Here is a 19,555-nt window from a genome sequence, read left to right on the forward strand (position 1 = left end):
TAATGGACAGTAGCTACCACTGTTCCTTCCTAATCTCATAGACAGTAGATACCACTGTTCCTTCCTAATCTCAGACAGTAGATACCACTGTTCCTTCCTAATCTCAGACAGTAGATACCACTGTTCCTTCCTAATCTCATAGACAGTAGCTACCACTGTTCCTTCCTAATCTCATAGACAGTAGCTACCACTGTTCCTTCCTAATCTCATAGGACAGTAGATATCACTGTTCCTACCTAATCTCGTAGATAGTAGATACCACTGTTCCTACCTAATCTCGTAGACAGTAGATACCACTATTCCTTCCTAATCTCGTAGATAGTAGATACCACTGTTCCTTTCTAATCTCGTAGATAGTAGATACCACTGTTCCTTTCTAATCTCGTAGATAGATACCACTATTCCTTCCTAATCTCGTAGATACCACTATTCCTTCCTAATCTCGTAGATAGTAGATACCACTATTCCTTCCTAATCTCGTAGATAGTAGATACCACTGTTCCTTCCTAATCTCAGACAGTAGATACCACTGTTCCTTCCTAATCTTGTAGATAGTAGATACCACTATTCCTTCCTAATCTCGTAGATACCACTGTTCCTTCCTAATCTCGTAGATAGTAGATACCACTGTTCCTACCTAATCTCGTAGATACCACTATTCCTTCCTAACCTCGTAGATAGTAGATACCACTATTCCTTCCTAATCTCGTAGATAGTAGATACCACTGTTCCTTCCTAATCTCGTAGGACAGTAGATACCACTGTTCCTACCTAATCTCGTAGATACCACTATTCCTTCCTAACCTCGTAGATAGTAGATACCACTGTTCCTTCCTAACCTTGTAGATAGTAGACACCACTGTTCCTTACGAATCTCGTAGATAGTAGCTACCACTATTCCTTCCTAACCTCGTAGACACCACTATTCCTTCCTAACCTCGTAGATAGTAGCTACCACTATTCCTTCCTAATCTCGTAGATAGTAGCTACCACTATTCCTTCCTAACCTCGTAGACACCACTATTCCTTCCTAACCTCGTAGATAGTAGCTACCACTGTTCCTTCCTAATCTCGTAGATAGTAGATACCACTATTCCTTCCTAACCTCGTAGACAGTAGATACCACTATTCCTTCCTAACCTCGTAGATAGTAGATACCACTATTCCTTCCTAACCTCGTAGACAGTAGATACCACTATTCCTTCCTAATCTCGTAGATAGTAGCTACCACTATTCCTTCCTAACCTCGTAGACACCACTATTCCTTCCTAACCTCGTAGATAGTAGCTACCACTGTTCCTTCCTAATCTCGTAGATAGTAGATACCACTATTCCTTCCTAACCTCGTAGACAGTAGATACCACTATTCCTTCCTAACCTCGTAGACAGTAGATACCATTATTCCTTCCTAATCTCGTAGATAGTAGCTACCACTATTCCTTCCTAACCTCGTAGACACCACTATTCCTTCCTAACCTCATAGATAGTAGCTACCACTGTTCCTTCCTAATCTCGTAGATAGTAGATACCACTATTCCTTCCTAACCTCGTAGACAGTAGATACCACTATTCCTTCCTAACCTCGTAGATAGTAGATACCACTATTCCTTCCTAACCTCGTAGATAGTAGATACCACTATTCCTTCCTAACCTCGTAGATAGTTGATACCACTATTCCTTCCTAACCTCGTAGATAGTAGATACCACTATTCCTTCCTAACCTCGTAGATAGTAGATCCCACTATTCCTTCCTAACCTCGTAGATACCACTATTCCTACCTAACCTCGTAGATACCACTATTCCTACCTAATCTCGTAGATACCACTATTCCTACCTAATCTCGTAGATACCACTATTCCTTCCTAACCTCGTAGACAGTAGATACCACTATTCCTTCCTAACCTCGTAGATAGTAGATACCACTATTCCTTCCTAACCTCGTAGAAAGTAGATACCACTATTCCTTCCTAACCTCGTAGATAGTAGATACCACTATTCCTTCCTACCTCGTAGACAGTAGATACCACTATTCCTTCCTAACCTCGTAGATAGTAGATACCACTATTCTCCTTCCTAACCTCGTAGATAGTAGATACCACTATTCCTTCCTAACCTCGTAGACAGTAGATACCACTATTCCTTCCTAACCTCGTAGACAGTAGATACCACTATTCCTTCCTAACCTCGTAGATAGTAGATACCACTGTTCCTTCCTAACCTCGTAGATACCACTATTCCTTCCTAACCTCGTAGATAGTAGATACCACTATTCCTTCCTAACCTCGTAGATAGTAGATACCACTATTCCTTCCTAACCTCGTAGATAGTAGATACCACTATTCCTTCCTAACCTCGTAGATAGTAGATACCACTGTTCCTACCTAATCTCGTAGATACCACTGTTCCTACCTAATCTCGTAGATACCACTATTCCTTCCTAACCTCGTAGACAGTAGATACCACTATTCCTTCCTAACCTCGTAGATAGTAGCTACCACTGTTCCTACCTAACCTCGTAGATACCACTATTCCTACCTAACCTCGTAGATAGTAGATACCACTATTCCTTCCTAACCTCGTAGACACCACTGTTTCCAGAAATATTTAACATCGACCAAAATCCAAATCCTATAACCCCCCAGATAACCTATCAGGCAATGAGATTAAGACAGGAAGTATCAGGAGTTTCAAATGTATCCATTAATGTATCCAATGTACATTCAGAGACTAGTCCCAAAGCCACTCCTGCATTGTCTTGGCTGTGTGCTTGGGGTCGTTGTCCTGTTGGAAGGTGAACCTTCGCCCTAGTCTGAAGTCCTGAGGGCTCTGGAGCAGGTTTTCATCAAGGATCTGTCTGTACTTCGCTCCATTCATCTTTCCCTCGATCCTGACTAGTCTCCCAGTCACTCCCACTGAAAAACATCCCCACCACCATGCTTCACCGTAGGGATGGTGCCAGATTTTCTCCAGACGTGACGCTTGGCACTCAGGCCAAATAGTTCAATCTTGGTTTCATCAGAACAGAGAATCTTGACCTTGGTCTGAGTCCTTCAGGTGCCTTTTGGCAAAAACCAAGTGGGCTGTCATGTGCCTTTTACTGAGGTGGCTTCCGTCTGGCCACTACCATAAACGCCTGATTGGTGGAGGGCTGCAGAGACGGTTGTCCTTCTGGAAGGTTCTTCCATCTCCACACAGGAACTTTGGAGCTCTGTCAAAGTGACCATTGGGTTCTTGGTCACCCCGATTGCTCAGTATTATTACAATAATAGTAATAATAACAATAAGGAGATCAAGAAAAAAGAGAGTTATTATTTTAAATAATTAAATATATTTTTCTGACAATTTGGAACAGTGTAAACACTAAATAAATTGTAAGTAATAACAGAGAGGCTGTTTTAACAAAAAAAAAGTCTAAAGCCTTAATTATAGCATAGCAAATATTAAAACCAGCCGAATTTGTGAAATTATTTATACGACATGTGGTTGAGTGAAGCTTGGTGCTCACGGAATCAGTAGGCTATTAAACACTCAAACAGGCAACAAAAAACAGGATCCGTCTTATTTCTGTACACATACAGTTGAAGTCAGAAGTTTACATACACCTTAGCCAAATACATTAAAACTCAGTTTTCCACAATTCCTGACATTTAATCCTAGTAAACAATTCCCTTTTAGGTCAGTTAGGATCACCACTTTATTTGAAGAATGTGAAATGTCTGAATAATAGTAGAGAGAATAATTTATTTAAGATTTTATTTCTTTCATCACATTCCCAGTGGGTCAGAAGTTTACATACACTCAATTAGTATTTGGTAGCGTTGCCTTTAAACTGTTTAACTTGGGTCAAACGTTTCGAGTAGCCTTCCACAAGCTTCCACAATAAGTTGGGTGAATTTTGGCCCATTCCTCCTGACATGGATGGTGTAGCTGAGTCAGGTTTGTAGGCCTCCTTGCTCGCACACGGTTTTTCAGTTCTGCCCACAAATTTTCTATAGGATTGAGGTCGAGGTCAGGGCTTTGTGAAGGCCACTCCAATACCTTGACTTTGTTGTCCTTAAGCCATTTTGACACAACTTTGGAACTATGCTTGCGGTCATTGTCCATTTGGAAGACCCATTTGCAACCAAGCTTCAACTTCCTGACTGATGTCTTGAGATGTTGCCTCATTATATTCACACAATTTTCCTCCCTCATGATGCCATCTATTTTGTGAAGTGCACCAGTCCCTCCTGCAGCAAAGCACCTCCAAAAATGAGGCTGTTATCACTGTGCTTCACAGTTGGGATGGCGTTCTTCACCTCCCCCTTTTTCCTCCAAACATAACAATGGTCATTATGGCCAAACAGTTCTATTTTTGTTTCATCAGACCAGAGGACATTTCTCTAAAAAGTACAATCTTTGTCCCTATGTGCAAACCGTAGTCTGGCTTTTTTATGGCGGTTGTGGAGCAGTGGCTTCTTCCTTGCTGAGCAGCCTTTCAGGTTATGTCGATATAGGACTCGTTTTGCTGTGGATAAAGATACTATTGTATCTGTTTCCTCCAGCATCTTCACAAGGTCCTTTGCGGTTGTTCTAGGATTTATTTGCACTTTTCGCACCAAAGTACATTCATCTCTAGGAGACAGAATGCGTCTCCTCCCTGAGCGGTATGACGGCTGTGTGGTCCCCATGGTACCTTCAGGCGTTTGGAAATTGCTCCCAAGAATGAACCACTTTTGGAGGTCTACATTTTTTAGCTGAGGTCTTGGCTGATTTATTTTGATTTTCCCATGATGTCAAGCAAAGAGGCACTGAGTTTGAAGGTAGGCCTTGAAATACATCCACAAGTACACCTCCAATTGACTCAAATGTTGTCAATTAGCCTATCAGAAGCTTCTAAAGCCATGACATTATTTTCTGGAATTTTCCAAGCTGTTTAAAGGCACAGTCGACATAGTGTATGTAAACTTCTGACCCACTGGAATTGGGATACCCCGAATTATAAGATCAATAATCTGTATGTAAACAATTGTTGGAAAAATGAGTTGTGTCATGCACAAAGTAGATGTCCTAACCGACTTGCCAAAACTATAGTTTGTTAACAAGACATTTGTGGAGTGGTTGAAAAACGAGTTTTAATGACTCCAACCTAAGTGTATGTAAACTTCCGACTTCAAATGTATATGGATGATTTAGAGGTTATTGATTAGATACCTAATTAAGTTGGGGTTTCTTATCTCCTCATTCTGCTGCAGCCTCAGCCGCATTGTTCTGAACACCAATATGCTGGTTAACTTTGCATTTATACACACAGCAACCATGGTCTAGGAAAAGGCGCTAATTCAACAGCGCACTGATGTTTCAGAACCGCGGACAGTGACTGCTATCAAACACGGTAGAAACCGCGTTTGTTATAAAATAATATTATTTTTATTTAGTTGGGGTTTCAGTAGCACATGTTACAATTTCAGTAGCACATGTCTTAGTGATGGACTGTTCCATCCCCACGGCCTCCACAATAGATTAGTCCACTCAGACAGGCACGAATCAGACAGGTATCTTGTAGAGCATGAAATATTTATATATTTTTTACTACTGCATGACTAAAGAAATCTCTGTCGGCCACAGACAAGATACATTTTGATAGCGTCTGTAAATAAAGAGAGGAGGAAAGAGGGGGAAGGAATACAGATTAAACTGTTGTACAGTAGCCTTCTGACCTCAGGGAATACAGATTAAACTGGTGTACAGTAGCCTTCTGCCCTCAGGGAATACAGATTAAACTGGTGTACAGTAGCCTTCTGCCCTCAGGGAATACAGATTAAACTGTTGTACAGTAGCCTTCTGACCTCAGGGAATACAGATTAAACTGGTGTACAGTAGCCTTCTGCCCTCAGGGAATACAGATTAAACTGGTGTACAGTAGCCTTCTGCCCTCAGGGAATACAGATTAAACTGGTGTACAGTAGCCTTCTGCCCTCAGGGAATACAGATTAAACTGGTGTACAGTAGCCTTCTGCCCTCAGGGAATACAGATTAAACTGGTGTACAGTAGTCTTCTGCCCTCAGGGAATACAGATTAAACTGGTGTACAGTAGCCTTCTGCCCTCAGGGAATACAGATTCAACTGGTGTACAGTAGCCTTCTGCCCTCAGGGAATACAGATTAAACTGGTGTACAGTAGCCTTCTGCCCTCAGGGAATACAGATTAAACTGGTGTACAGTAGCCTTCTGCCCTCAGGGAATACAGATTAAACTGGTGTACAGTAGCCTTCTGCCCTCAGGGAATACAGATTAAACTGGTGTACAGTAGCCTTCTGCCCTCAGGGAATACAGATTAAACTGGTGTACAGTAGTCTTCTGCCCTCAGGGAATACCGATTAAACTGGTGTACAGTAGTCTTCTGAACTCAGGGAATACAGATTAAACTGGTGTACAGTAGTCTTCTGCCCTCAGGGAATACAGATTAAACTGGTGTACAGTAGTCTTCTGACCTCAGGGAATACAGATTAAACTGGTGTACAGTAGTCTTCTGCCCTCAGGGAATACAGATTAAACTGGTGTACAGTAGTCTTCTGACCTCAGGGAATACAGATTAAACTGGTGTACAGTAGTCTTCTGACCTCAGGGAATACAGATTAAACTGGTGTACAGTAGCCTTCTGCCCTCAGGGAATACAGATTAAACTGGTGTACAGTAGCCTTCTGCCCTCAGGGAATACAGATTAAACTGGTGTACAGTAGCCTTCTGCCCTCAGGGAATACAGATTAAACTGGTGTACAGTAGCCTTCTGCTCTCAGGGAATACAGATTAAACTGGTGTACAGTAGCCTTCTGCCCTCAGGGAATACAGATTAAACTGGTGTACAGTAGCCTTCTGCCCTCAGGGAATACAGATTAAACTGGTGTACAGTAGCCTTCTGCCCTCAGGGAATACAGATTAAACTGGTGTACAGTAGTCTTCTGCCCTCAGGGAATACAGATTAAACTGGTGTACAGTAGTCTTCTGCCCTCAGGGAATACAGATTAAACTGGTGTACAGTAGTCTTCTGCCCTCAGGGAATACAGATTAAACTGGTGTACAGTAGTCTTCTGACCTCAGGGAATACAGATTCAACTGGTGTACAGTAGCCTTCTGCCCTCAGGGAATACAGATTCAACTGGTGTACAGTAGCCTTCTGCCCTCAGGGAATACAGATTAAACTGGTATACAGTAGCCTTCTGCCCTCAGGGAATACAGATTAAACTGGTGTACAGTAGCCTTCTGCCCTCAGGGAATACAGATTAAACTGGTGTACAGTAGCCTTCTGACCTCAGGGAATACAGATTAAACTGGTGTACAGTAGCCTTCTGACCTCAGGGAATACAGATTAAACTGGTGTACAGTAGCCTTCTGCCCTCAGGGAATACAGATTAAACTGGTGTACAGTAGCCTTCTGCCCTCAGGGAATACAGATTAAACTGGTGTACAGTAGCCTTCTGCCCTCAGGGAATACAGATTAAACTGGTGTACAGTAGCCTTCTGCCCTCAGAGAATACAGATTAAACTGGTGTACAGTAGCCTTCTGCCCTCAGGGAATACAGATTAAACTGTTGTACAGTAGCCTTCTGCCCTCAGGGAATACAGATTAAACTGGTGTACAGTAGCCTTCTGCCCTCAGGGAATACAGATTAAACTGGTGTACAGTAGCCTTCTGCCCTCAGGGAATACAGATTAAACTGGTGTACAGTAGCCTTCTGCCCTCAGGGAATACAGATTAAACTGGTGTACAGTAGCCTTCTGCCCTCAGGGAATACAGATTAAACTGGTGTACAGTAGCCTTCTGCCCTCAGGGAATACAGATTAAACTGGTGTACAGTAGCCTTCTGCCCTCAGGGAATACAGATTAAACTGGTGTACAGTAGCCTTCTGCCCTCAGGGAATACAGATTAAACTGGTGTACAGTAGCCTTCTGCCCTCAGGGAATACAGATTAAACTGGTGTACAGTAGCCTTCTGCCCTCAGAGAATACAGATTAAACTGGTGTACAGTAGCCTTCTGCCCTCAGGGAATACAGATTAAACTGGTGTACAGTAGCCTTCTGCCCTCAGGGAATACAGATTAAACTGGTGTACAGTAGCCTTCTGCCCTCAGGGAATACAGATTAAACTGGTGTACAGTAGCCTTCTGCCCTCAGGGAATACAGATTAAACTGGTGTACAGTAGCCTTCTGCCCTCAGGGAATACAGATTAAACTGGTGTACAGTAGCCTTCTGCCCTCAGGGAATACAGATTAAACTGTTGTACAGTAGCCTTCTGCCCTCAGGGAATACAGATTAAACTGGTGTACAGTAGCCTTCTGCCCTCAGGGAATACAGATTAAACTGGTGTACAGTAGCCTTCTGCCCTCAGGGAATACAGATTAAACTGGTGTACAGTAGCCTTCTGCCCTCAGGGAATACAGATTAAACTGGTGTACAGTAGCCTTCTGCCCTCAGGGAATACAGATTAAACAGGTGTACAGTAGCCTTCTGCCCTCAGGGAATACAGATTAAACTGGTGTACAGTAGCCTTCTGACCTCAGGGAATACAGATTAAACTGGTGTACAGTAGCCTTCTCCCCTCAGGGAATACAGATTAAACTGGTGTACAGTAGCCTTCTGACCTCAGGGAATACAGATTAAACTGGTGTACAGTAGCCTTCTGCCCTCAGGGAATACAGATTAAACTGGTGTACAGTAGCCTTCTGACCTCAGGGAATACAGATTAAACTGTTGTACAGTAGCCTTCTGCCCTCAGGGAATACAGATTAAACTGTTGTACAGTAGCCTTCTGCCCTCAGGGAATACAGATTAAACTGTTGTACAGTAGCCTTCTGCCCTCAGGGAATACAGATAAAACTGTTGTACAGTAGCCTTCTGCCCTCAGGGAATACAGATTAAACTGGTGTACAGTAGCCTTCTGCCCTCAGGGAATACAGATTAAACTGGTGTACAGTAGCCTTCTGCCCTCAGGGAATACAGATTAAACTGGTGTACAGTAGCCTTCTGCCCTCAGGGAATACAGATTAAACTGGTGTACAGTAGCCTTCTGCCCTCAGGGAATACAGATTAAACTGGTGTACAGTAGCCTTCTGCCCTCAGGGAATACAGATTAAACTGGTGTACAGTAGCCTTCTGCCCTCAGGGAATACAGATTAAACAGGTGTACAGTAGCCTTCTGCCCTCAGGGAATACAGATTAAACTGGTGTACAGTAGCCTTCTGACCTCAGGGAATACAGATTAAACTGGTGTACAGTAGCCTTCTCCCCTCAGGGAATACAGATTAAACTGGTGTACAGTAGCCTTCTGCCCTCAGGGAATACAGATTAAACTGGTGTACAGTAGCCTTCTGCCCTCAGGGAATACAGATTAAACAGGTGTACAGTAGCCTTCTGCCCTCAGGGAATACAGATTAAACTGGTGTACAGTAGCCTTCTGACCTCAGGGAATACAGATTAAACTGGTGTACAGTAGCCTTCTGCCCTCAGGGAATACAGATTAAACTGGTGTACAGTAGCCTTCTGCCCTCAGGGAATACAGATTAAACTGGTGTACAGTAGCCTTCTGCCCTCAGGGAATACAGATTAAACTGGTGTACAGTAGCCTTCTGCCCTCAGGGAATACAGATTAAACTGGTGTACAGTAGCCTTCTGCCCTCAGGGAATACAGATTAAACTGGTGTACAGTAGCCTTCTGCCCTCAGGGAATACAGATTAAACTGGTGTACAGTAGCCTTCTGCCCTCAGGGAATACAGATTAAACTGGTGTACAGTAGCCTTCTGCCCTCAGGGAATACAGATTAAACTGGTGTACAGTAGTCTTCTGCCCTCAGGGAATACCGATTAAACTGGTGTACAGTAGTCTTCTGAACTCAGGGAATACAGATTAAACTGGTGTACAGTAGCCTTCTGCCCTCAGGGAATACAGATTAAACTGGTGTACAGTAGCCTTCTGCCCTCAGGGAATACAGATTAAACTGTTGTACAGTAGCCTTCTGCCCTCAGGGAATACAGATTAAACTGGTGTACAGTAGCCTTCTGCCCTCAGGGAATACAGATTAAACTGGTGTACAGTAGCCTTCTGCCCTCAGGGAATACAGATTAAACTGGTGTACAGTAGCCTTCTGCCCTCAGGGAATACAGATTAAACTGGTGTACAGTAGCCTTCTGCCCTCAGGGAATACAGATTAAACAGGTGTACAGTAGCCTTCTGCCCTCAGGGAATACAGATTAAACTGGTGTACAGTAGCCTTCTGACCTCAGGGAATACAGATTAAACTGGTGTACAGTAGCCTTCTCCCCTCAGGGAATACAGATTAAACTGGTGTACAGTAGCCTTCTGACCTCAGGGAATACAGATTAAACTGGTGTACAGTAGCCTTCTGCCCTCAGGGAATACAGATTAAACTGGTGTACAGTAGCCTTCTGACCTCAGGGAATACAGATTAAACTGTTGTACAGTAGCCTTCTGCCCTCAGGGAATACAGATTAAACTGTTGTACAGTAGCCTTCTGCCCTCAGGGAATACAGATTAAACTGTTGTACAGTAGCCTTCTGCCCTCAGGGAATACAGATAAAACTGTTGTACAGTAGCCTTCTGCCCTCAGGGAATACAGATTAAACTGGTGTACAGTAGCCTTCTGCCCTCAGGGAATACAGATTAAACTGGTGTACAGTAGCCTTCTGCCCTCAGGGAATACAGATTAAACTGGTGTACAGTAGCCTTCTGCCCTCAGGGAATACAGATTAAACTGGTGTACAGTAGCCTTCTGCCCTCAGGGAATACAGATTAAACTGGTGTACAGTAGCCTTCTGCCCTCAGGGAATACAGATTAAACTGGTGTACAGTAGCCTTCTGCCCTCAGGGAATACAGATTAAACAGGTGTACAGTAGCCTTCTGCCCTCAGGGAATACAGATTAAACTGGTGTACAGTAGCCTTCTGACCTCAGGGAATACAGATTAAACTGGTGTACAGTAGCCTTCTCCCCTCAGGGAATACAGATTAAACTGGTGTACAGTAGCCTTCTGCCCTCAGGGAATACAGATTAAACTGGTGTACAGTAGCCTTCTGCCCTCAGGGAATACAGATTAAACAGGTGTACAGTAGCCTTCTGCCCTCAGGGAATACAGATTAAACTGGTGTACAGTAGCCTTCTGACCTCAGGGAATACAGATTAAACTGGTGTACAGTAGCCTTCTGCCCTCAGGGAATACAGATTAAACTGGTGTACAGTAGCCTTCTGCCCTCAGGGAATACAGATTAAACTGGTGTACAGTAGCCTTCTGCCCTCAGGGAATACAGATTAAACTGGTGTACAGTAGCCTTCTGCCCTCAGGGAATACAGATTAAACTGGTGTACAGTAGCCTTCTGCCCTCAGGGAATACAGATTAAACTGGTGTACAGTAGCCTTCTGCCCTCAGGGAATACAGATTAAACTGGTGTACAGTAGCCTTCTGCCCTCAGGGAATACAGATTAAACTGGTGTACAGTAGCCTTCTGCCCTCAGGGAATACAGATGTAAGCATGGTAGTAGCCTTCTGCCTCCGGGAATACAGATTAAACTGGTGTACATAGTCTTCTGCCTCAGGGAAACGATTAAACGGTGTACAGTAGTCTTCTGAACTCAGGGATACAGATTAAACTGGTGTACAGTAGTCTTCTGCCCTCAGGGAATACAGATTAAACTGGTGTACAGTAGTCTTCTGACTCAGGGAATACAGATTAAACTGGTGTACAGTAGTCTTCTGCCCTCAGGGAATACAGATTAAACTGGTGTACAGTAGTCTTCTGACCTCAGGGAATACAGATTAAACTGGTGTACAGTAGTCTTCTGACCTCAGGGAATACAGATTAAACTGGTGTACAGTAGCCTTCTGCCCTCAGGGAATACAGATTAAACTGGTGGTACACGTAGCCTTCTGCCCTCAGGGAATACAGATTAAACTGGTGTACAGTAGCCTTCTGCCCCAGGGATACAGATTAAACTGGTGTACAGTAGCCTTCTGCTCTCAGGGAATACAGATTAAACTGGTGTACAGTAGCCTTCTGCCCCTCAGGGAATACAGATTAAACTGGTGTACAGTAGCCTTCTGCCCTCAGGGAATACAGATTAAACTGGTGTACAGTAGCCTTCTGCCCTCAGGGAATACAGATTAAACTGGTGTACAGTAAGTCTTCTGCCTCAGGGAATACAGATTAAACTGGTGTACAGTAGTCTTCTGCCCTCAGGGAATACAGATTAAACTGGTGTACAGTAGTCTTCTGCCCTCAGGGAATACAGATTAAACTGGTGTACAGTAGTCCTTCTGACCTCAGGGAATACAGATTCAACTGGTGTAGGAGCCTTCTGCCTCAAGGGAAATACAGCTTCACTGGTGTACAGTAGCCTTCTGCCCTCAGGGAATACAGATTCAACTGGTATAACAGTAGCCTTCTGCCCTCAGGGAATACAGATTAACTGGTGTACAGTAGCCTTCTGCCCTCAGGGAATACAGATTAAACTGGTGTACAGTAGCCCTTCTGACCCTCAGGGAATACAGATTAAACTGGTGTACAGTAGCCTTCTGACCTCAGGGAATACAGATTAAACTGGTGTACAGTAGCCTTCTGACCTCAGGGAATACAGATTAAACTGGTGTACAGTAGCCTTCTGCCTCAGGGAATACAGATTAAACTGGTGTACAGTAGCCTTCTGCCCTCAGGGAATACAGATTAAACTGGTGTACAGTAGCCTTCTGCCCTCAGGGAATACAGATTAAACTGGTGTACAGTAGCCTTCTGCCCTCAGGGAATACAGATTAAACTGGTGTACAGTAGCCTTCTGCCCTCAGGGAATACAGATTAAACTGGTGTACAGTAGCCTTCTGCCCTCAGGGAATAACAGGGATTAAACTGGTGTACAGTAGCCTTCCTGCCCTCAGGGAAATACCGATTAAACTGGTTTACAGTAGCCTTCTGCCCTCAGGGAATACAGATTCAACTGGTGTCTTAGACTCTGCCCTCAGGAAATACAGATTAACTGGTGTACATAGCCTTCTGCCCTCCTCTGCCCTCTCAGGGAATACAGATTAAACTGGTGTACAGTAGCCTTCTGCCCCTCAGGGAATACAGATTAACTGGTGTACAGTAGCCTTCTGCCCTCAGGGAATACAGATTAAACTGGTGTACAGTAGCCTTCTGCCCTCAGGGAATACAGATTAAACTGGTGTACAGTAAGCCTTCTGCCCTCAGGGGAATACAGATTAAACTGGTTGTACAGTAGCCTTCTGCCCTCAGGGAATACAGATTAAACTGGTGTACAGTAGCCTTCTGCCCTCAGGGAATACAGATTAAACTGGTGTACAGTAGCCTTCTGCCCTCAGGGAATACAGATTAAACTGGTGTACAGTAGCCTTCTGCCCTCAGGGAATACAGATTAAACTGGTGTACAGTAGCCTTCTGCCCTCAGGGAATACAGATTAAACTGGTGTACAGTAGCCTTCTGCCCTCAGGGAATACAGATTAAACTGGTGTACAGTAGCCTTCTGCCCTCAGGGAATACAGATTAAACTGGTGTACAGTAGCCTTCTGCCCTCAGGGAATACAGATTAAACTGGTGTACAGTAGCCTTCTGCCCTCAGGGAATACAGATTAAACTGGTGTACAGTAGCCTTCTGCCCTCAGGGAATACAGATTAAACTGTTGTACAGTAGCCTTCTGCCCTCAGGGAATACAGATTAAACTGGTGTACAGTAGCCTTCTGCCCTCAGGGAATACAGATTAAACTGGTGTACAGTAGCCTTCTGCCCTCAGGGAATACAGATTAAACTGGTGACAGTAGCCTTCTGCCTCAGGGAATACAGATTAAACTGTGTACAGTAGCCTTCTGCCCTCAGGGAATACAGATTAAACTGGTGTACAGTAGCCTTCTGCCCTCAGGGAATACAGATTAAACTGGTGTACAGTAGCCTTCTGCCCTCCAGGGAATACAGATTAAACTGGTGTACAGTAGCCTTCTGCCCTCAGGGAATACAGATTAAACTGGTGTACAGTAGCCTTCTGCCCTCAGGGAATACAGATTAAACTGGTGGTACAGTCAGCCTTCTGCCCTCAGGGAATACATCATTAAACTGGTGTACAGTAGCCTTACTGCCCTCAGGGGAATACAGATTAAACTGTTGTACAGTAGCCTTCTGCCCTCCAGGGAATACAGATTAAAACTGTTGTACAGTATGCCTTCTGGCCCTCAGGGATACAGATAATGTGTACAGAGCCTGTTGCCCTCAGGAAAGGAATTAAACTGGTTTACAGTAAGCCTTCTGGCCCTCAGGGAATAACGATAAACTGGTGTACAGTAGCCTTCTGCCCTCAGGGAATACAGATTAAACTGGTGTACAGTAGCCTTCTGCCCTCAGGGAATACAGATTAAACTGGTGTACAGTAGCCTTCTGCCCTCAGGGAATACAGATTAAACTTGGTGTACAGTAGGCCTTCTGCCCTCAGGGAATACAGATAAACTGGTGTACATAGCCTTCTGCCCTCAGGGAATACAGATTAAAACTGGTGTACAGTAGCCTTCTGCCCTCAGGGAATACAGATTAAACTGGTGTACATAGCCTTCTGCCCTCAGGGAATACAGATTAAACTGGTGTACAGTAGCCTTCTGCCCTCAGGGAATACAGATTAAACTGGTGTACAGTAGCCTTCTGCCCTCAGGGAATACAGATTAACTGGTGTAACAGTAGCCTTCTGCCCTCAGGGAATACAGATTAAACTGGTGTACAGTAGCCTTCTGCCCTCAGGGAATACAGATAAAACGGTGTACAGTAGCCTTCTGCCCTCAGGGAATACAGATTAAACTGGTGTACAGTAGCCTTCTGACCTCAGGGAATACAAGATTAAACTGGTGTACAGTAGCACTTCTGCCCTCAGGGAATACAGATTAAACTGTTGTACAGTAAGCCTTCTGACCTCAGGGAATACAGATTAAACTGGTGTACAGTAGCCTTCTGCCCTCAGGGAATACAAGATTAAACTGTGTACAGTAGCCTTCTGCCCTCAGGGAATACAGATTAAACTGGTGTACAGTAGCCTTCTGCCCTCAGGGAATACAGATTAAACTGGTGTACAGTAGCCTTCTGCCCTCAGGGATACAGATTAAACTGGTGTACAGTAGCCTTCTGCCCTCAGGGAATACAGAATTAAACTGGTGTACAGTAGCCTTCTGCCCTCAGGGAATACAAGATTACACTGGTGTACAGTAGCCTTCCTGACCTCAGGGAATACAGATTAAACTGGTGTACAGTAGCCTTCTGCCCTCAGGGAATACAGATTAAACTGGTGTACAGTAGCTTCTGCCCTTCTGCCCTCAGGGAATACAGATTAAACTGGTGTACAGTAGCCTTCTGCCTCAGGGAATACAGATTAAACTGGTGTAACAGTAGCCTTCTGCCCTCAGGGAATACAGATTAAACTGTTGTACAGTAGCCTTCTGCCCTCAGGGAATACAGATTAAACTGGTGTACAGTAGCCTTCTGCCCTCAGGGAATACAGATTAACTGGTGTACAGTAGCCTTCTGCCCTCAGGGAATACAGATTAAACTGGTGTACAGTAGCCTTCTGCCCCCGGGAATACAATTAACTGGTGTACAGTAGCCTTCTGCCCTCAGGGAATACAGATTAAACTGGTGTACAGTAGCCTTCTCCCTCAGGGAATACAGATTAAACTGTTGTACAGTAGCCTTCTGCCCTCAGGGAATACAGATTAACTGGTGTACAGTAGCCTTCTGCCCTCAGGGAATACAGATTAAAACTGGTGTACAGTAGCCTTCTGCCCTCAGGGAATACAGATTAAAACTGGTGTACATAGCCTTCTGCCCTCAGGGAATACAGATTAAACTGGTGTACAGTAGCCTTCTGCCCTCAGGGAATACAGATTAAACTGGTGTACAGTAGCCTTCTGCCCTCAGGGAATACAGATTAAACTGGTGTACAGTAGCCTTCTGCCCTCAGGGAATACAGATTAAACTGGTGTACAGTAGCCTTCTGCCCTCAGGGAATACAGATTAACTGGTGTACAGTAGCCTTCTGCCCTCAGGGAATACAGATTAAACTGGTGTACAGTAGCCTTCTGCCCTCAGGGAATACAGATTAAACTGGTGTACAGTAGCCTTCTGCCCTCAGGGAATACAGATTTAAACTGTGTACAGTAGCCTTCTGCCCTCAGGAATACAGATTAAACTGGTGTACAGTAGCCTTCTGCCCTCAGGGAATACAGATTAAACTGGTGTACAGTAGCCTTCTGCCCTCAGGGAATACAGATTAAACTGGTGTACAGTAGCCTTCTGCCTCAGGGAATTACAGATTAAACTGTTGTACAGTAGCATTCTGCCCTCAGGGAATACAGATTAAACTGGTGTACAGTAGCCTTCTGCCCTCAGGGAATACAGATTAAACTGTTGTACAGTAGCCTTCTGCCCTCAGGGAATACGATTAAACTGGTGTACAGTAGCCTTCTGCCCTCAGGGAATACAGATAAAACTGGTGTACAGTAGCCTTCTGCCCTCAGGGAATACAGATTAAACTGGTGGTACAGTAGCCTTCTGCCCTCAGGGAATACAGATTAACTGGTGCAACAGTAGCCTTCTGCCCTCAGGGAATACAGATTAAACTGGTGTACAGTAGCCTTCTGCCCTCAGGGAATACAGATTAAACTGGTGTACAGTAGCCTTCTGCCCTCAGGGAATACAGATTAAACTGGTGTACAGTACCTTCTGCCCTCAGGGAATACAGATTAAACTGTGTACAAGTAGCCTTCTGCCCTCAGGGAATACAGATTAAACTGGTGTACAGTAGCCTTCTGACCTCAGGGAATACAGATTAAAACTGGTGGTACAGTAGCCTTCTGACCTCAGGGAATACAGATTAAAACTGGTGTACAGTAGCCTTCTGACCTCAGGGAATACAGATTAAACTGGTGTACAGTAGCCTTCTGCCCTCAGGGAATACAGATTAACTGGTGTACAGTAGCCTGTCTGACCTCAGGGGAATACAGATTAAACTGGTGTACAGTAGCCTTCTGCCCTCAGGGAATACAGATTAAACTGTTGTACAGTAGCCTTCTGCCCTCAGGGAATACAGATTAAACTGTTGTACAGTAGCCTTCTGCCCTCAGGGAATACAGATTAAACTGTGTACAGTAGCCTTCTGACCTCAGGGAATACAGATTAAACTGGTGTACAGTAGCCTTCTGCCTCAGGGAATACAGATTAAACTGTTTACAGTAGCCTTCTGCCCTCAGGGAATACAGATTAAACTGGTGTACAGTAGCCTTCTGCCCTCAGGGAATACAGATTAAACTGTTGTACAGTAGCCTTCTGCCCTCAGGGAATACAGATTAAACTGGTGTACAGTAGCCTTCTGCCCTCAGGGAATACAGATAAAACTGGTGTACAGTAGCCTTCTGCCCTCAGGGAATACAGATTAAACTGGTGTACAGTAGGCCTTCTGCCTCAGGGAATACAGATTAAACTGGTGTACAGTAGCCTTCTGCCCTCAGGGAATACAGATTAACTGTTGTACAGTAGCCTTCTGCCCTCAGGGAATACAGATTAAACTGGTGTACAGTAGCCTTCTGCCCTCAGGGAATACAGATTAAACTGGTGTACAGTAGCCTTCTGCCCTCAGGGAATACAGATTAAACTGGTGTACAGTAGCCTTCTGCCCTCAGGGAATACAGATTAACTGTTGTACAGTAGCCTTCTGCCCTCAGGGAATACAGATTAAACTGGTGTACAGTAGCCTTCTGCCCTCAGGGAATACAGATTAAACAGTTGTACAGTAGCCTTCTGCCCTCAGGGAATACAGATTAAACTGGTGTACAGTAGCCTTCTGCCCTCAGGGAATACAGATTAAACTGGTGTACAGTAGCCTTCTGCCCTCAGGGAATACAGATTAAACTGGTGTACAGTAGCCTTCTGCCCTCAGGGAATACAGATTAAACTGGTGTACAGTAGCCTTCTGCCCTCAGGGAATACAGATTAAACTGGTGTACAGTAGCCTTCTGCCCTCAGGGAATACAGATTAAACTGGTGTACAGTAGCCTTCTGACCTCAGGGAATACAGATTAAACTGGTGTACAGTAGCCTTCTGACCTCAGGGAATACAGATTAAACTGGTGTACAGTAGCCTTCTGCCCTCAGGGAATACAGATTAAACTGGTGTACAGTAGTCTTCTGCCCTCAGGGAATACAGATTAAACTGGTGTACAGTAGTCTTCTGCCCTCAGGGAATACAGATTAAACTGGTGTACAGTAGCCTTCTGCCCTCAGGGAATACAGATTAAACTGGTGTACAGTAGTCTTCTGCCCTCAGGGAATACAGATTAAACTGGTGTACAGTAGTCTTCTGACCTCAGGGAATACAGATTAAACTGGTGTACAGTAGTCTTCTGACCTCAGGGAATACAGATTAAACTGGTGTACAGTAGTCTTCTGCCCTCAGGGAATACAGATTAAACTGGTGTACAGTAGTCTTCTGACCTCAGGGAATACAGATTAAACTGGTGTACAGTAGCCTTCTGCCCTCAGGGAATACAGATTCAACTGGTGTACAGTAGCCTTCTGCCCTCAGGGAATACAGATTAAACTGGTGTACAGTAGCCTTCTGCCCTCAGGGAATACAGATTAAACTGGTGTACAGTAGCCTTCTGCCCTCAGGGAATACAGATTAAACTGGTGTACAGTAGCCTTCTGACCTCAGGGAATACAGATTAAACTGGTGTACAGTAGCCTTCTGCCCTCAGGGAATACAGATTAAACTGGTGTACAGTAGCCTTCTGCCCTCAGGGAATACAGATTAAACTGGTGTACAGTAGCCTTCTGCCCTCAGGGAATACAGATTAAACTGGTGTACAGTAGCCTTCTGACCTCAGGGAATACAGATTAAACTGGTGTACAGTAGCCTTCTGCCCTCAGGGAATACAGATTAAACTGGTGTACAGTAGCCTTCTGCCCTCAGGGAATACAGATTAAACTGGTGTACAGTAGCCTTCTGCCCTCAGGGAATACAGATTAAACTGGTGTACAGTAGCCTTCTGCCCTCAGGGAATACAGATTAAACTGGTGTACAGTAGCCTTCTGCCTCAGGGAATACAGATTTAACTGTTGTACAGTAGCCTTCTGACCTCAGGGAATAACAGATTAAACTGGTGTACAGTAGCCTTCTGCCCTCAGGGAATACAGATTAAACTGGTGTACAGTAGCCTTCTGCCCTCAGGGAATACAGATTAAACTGGTGTACAGTAGCCCTTCTGACCTCAGGGAATACAGATTAAACTGGTGTACAGTAGCCTTCTGCCCTCAGGGAATACAGATTAAACTGGTGTACAGTAGCCTTCTGCCCTCAGGGAATACAGATTAAACTGGTGTACAGTAGCCTTCTGCCCTCAGGGAATACAGATTAAACTGTTGTACAGTAGCCTTCTGCCCTCAGGGAATACAGATTAAACTGGTGTACAGTAGCCTTCTGCCCTCAGGGAATACAGATAAAACTGGTGTACAGTAGCCTTCTGCC

The 19,555-nt window shown here is 44.4% G+C and overlaps 1 protein-coding gene across 4 annotated transcripts in view; it reads right to left on the reverse strand.

Moving 5' to 3' along the window:
• The window catches only part of dym (dymeclin), a 228,912-nt gene that overhangs the window by 118,012 nt on the left and 91,345 nt on the right, over positions 1-19,555 (reverse strand). The window lies entirely within an intron of this gene.

The sequence above is a fragment of the Oncorhynchus kisutch genome, linkage group LG6 (genome assembly GCF_002021735.2).
Source record: "Oncorhynchus kisutch isolate 150728-3 linkage group LG6, Okis_V2, whole genome shotgun sequence".
Taxonomy (NCBI): domain Eukaryota; kingdom Metazoa; phylum Chordata; class Actinopteri; order Salmoniformes; family Salmonidae; genus Oncorhynchus; species Oncorhynchus kisutch.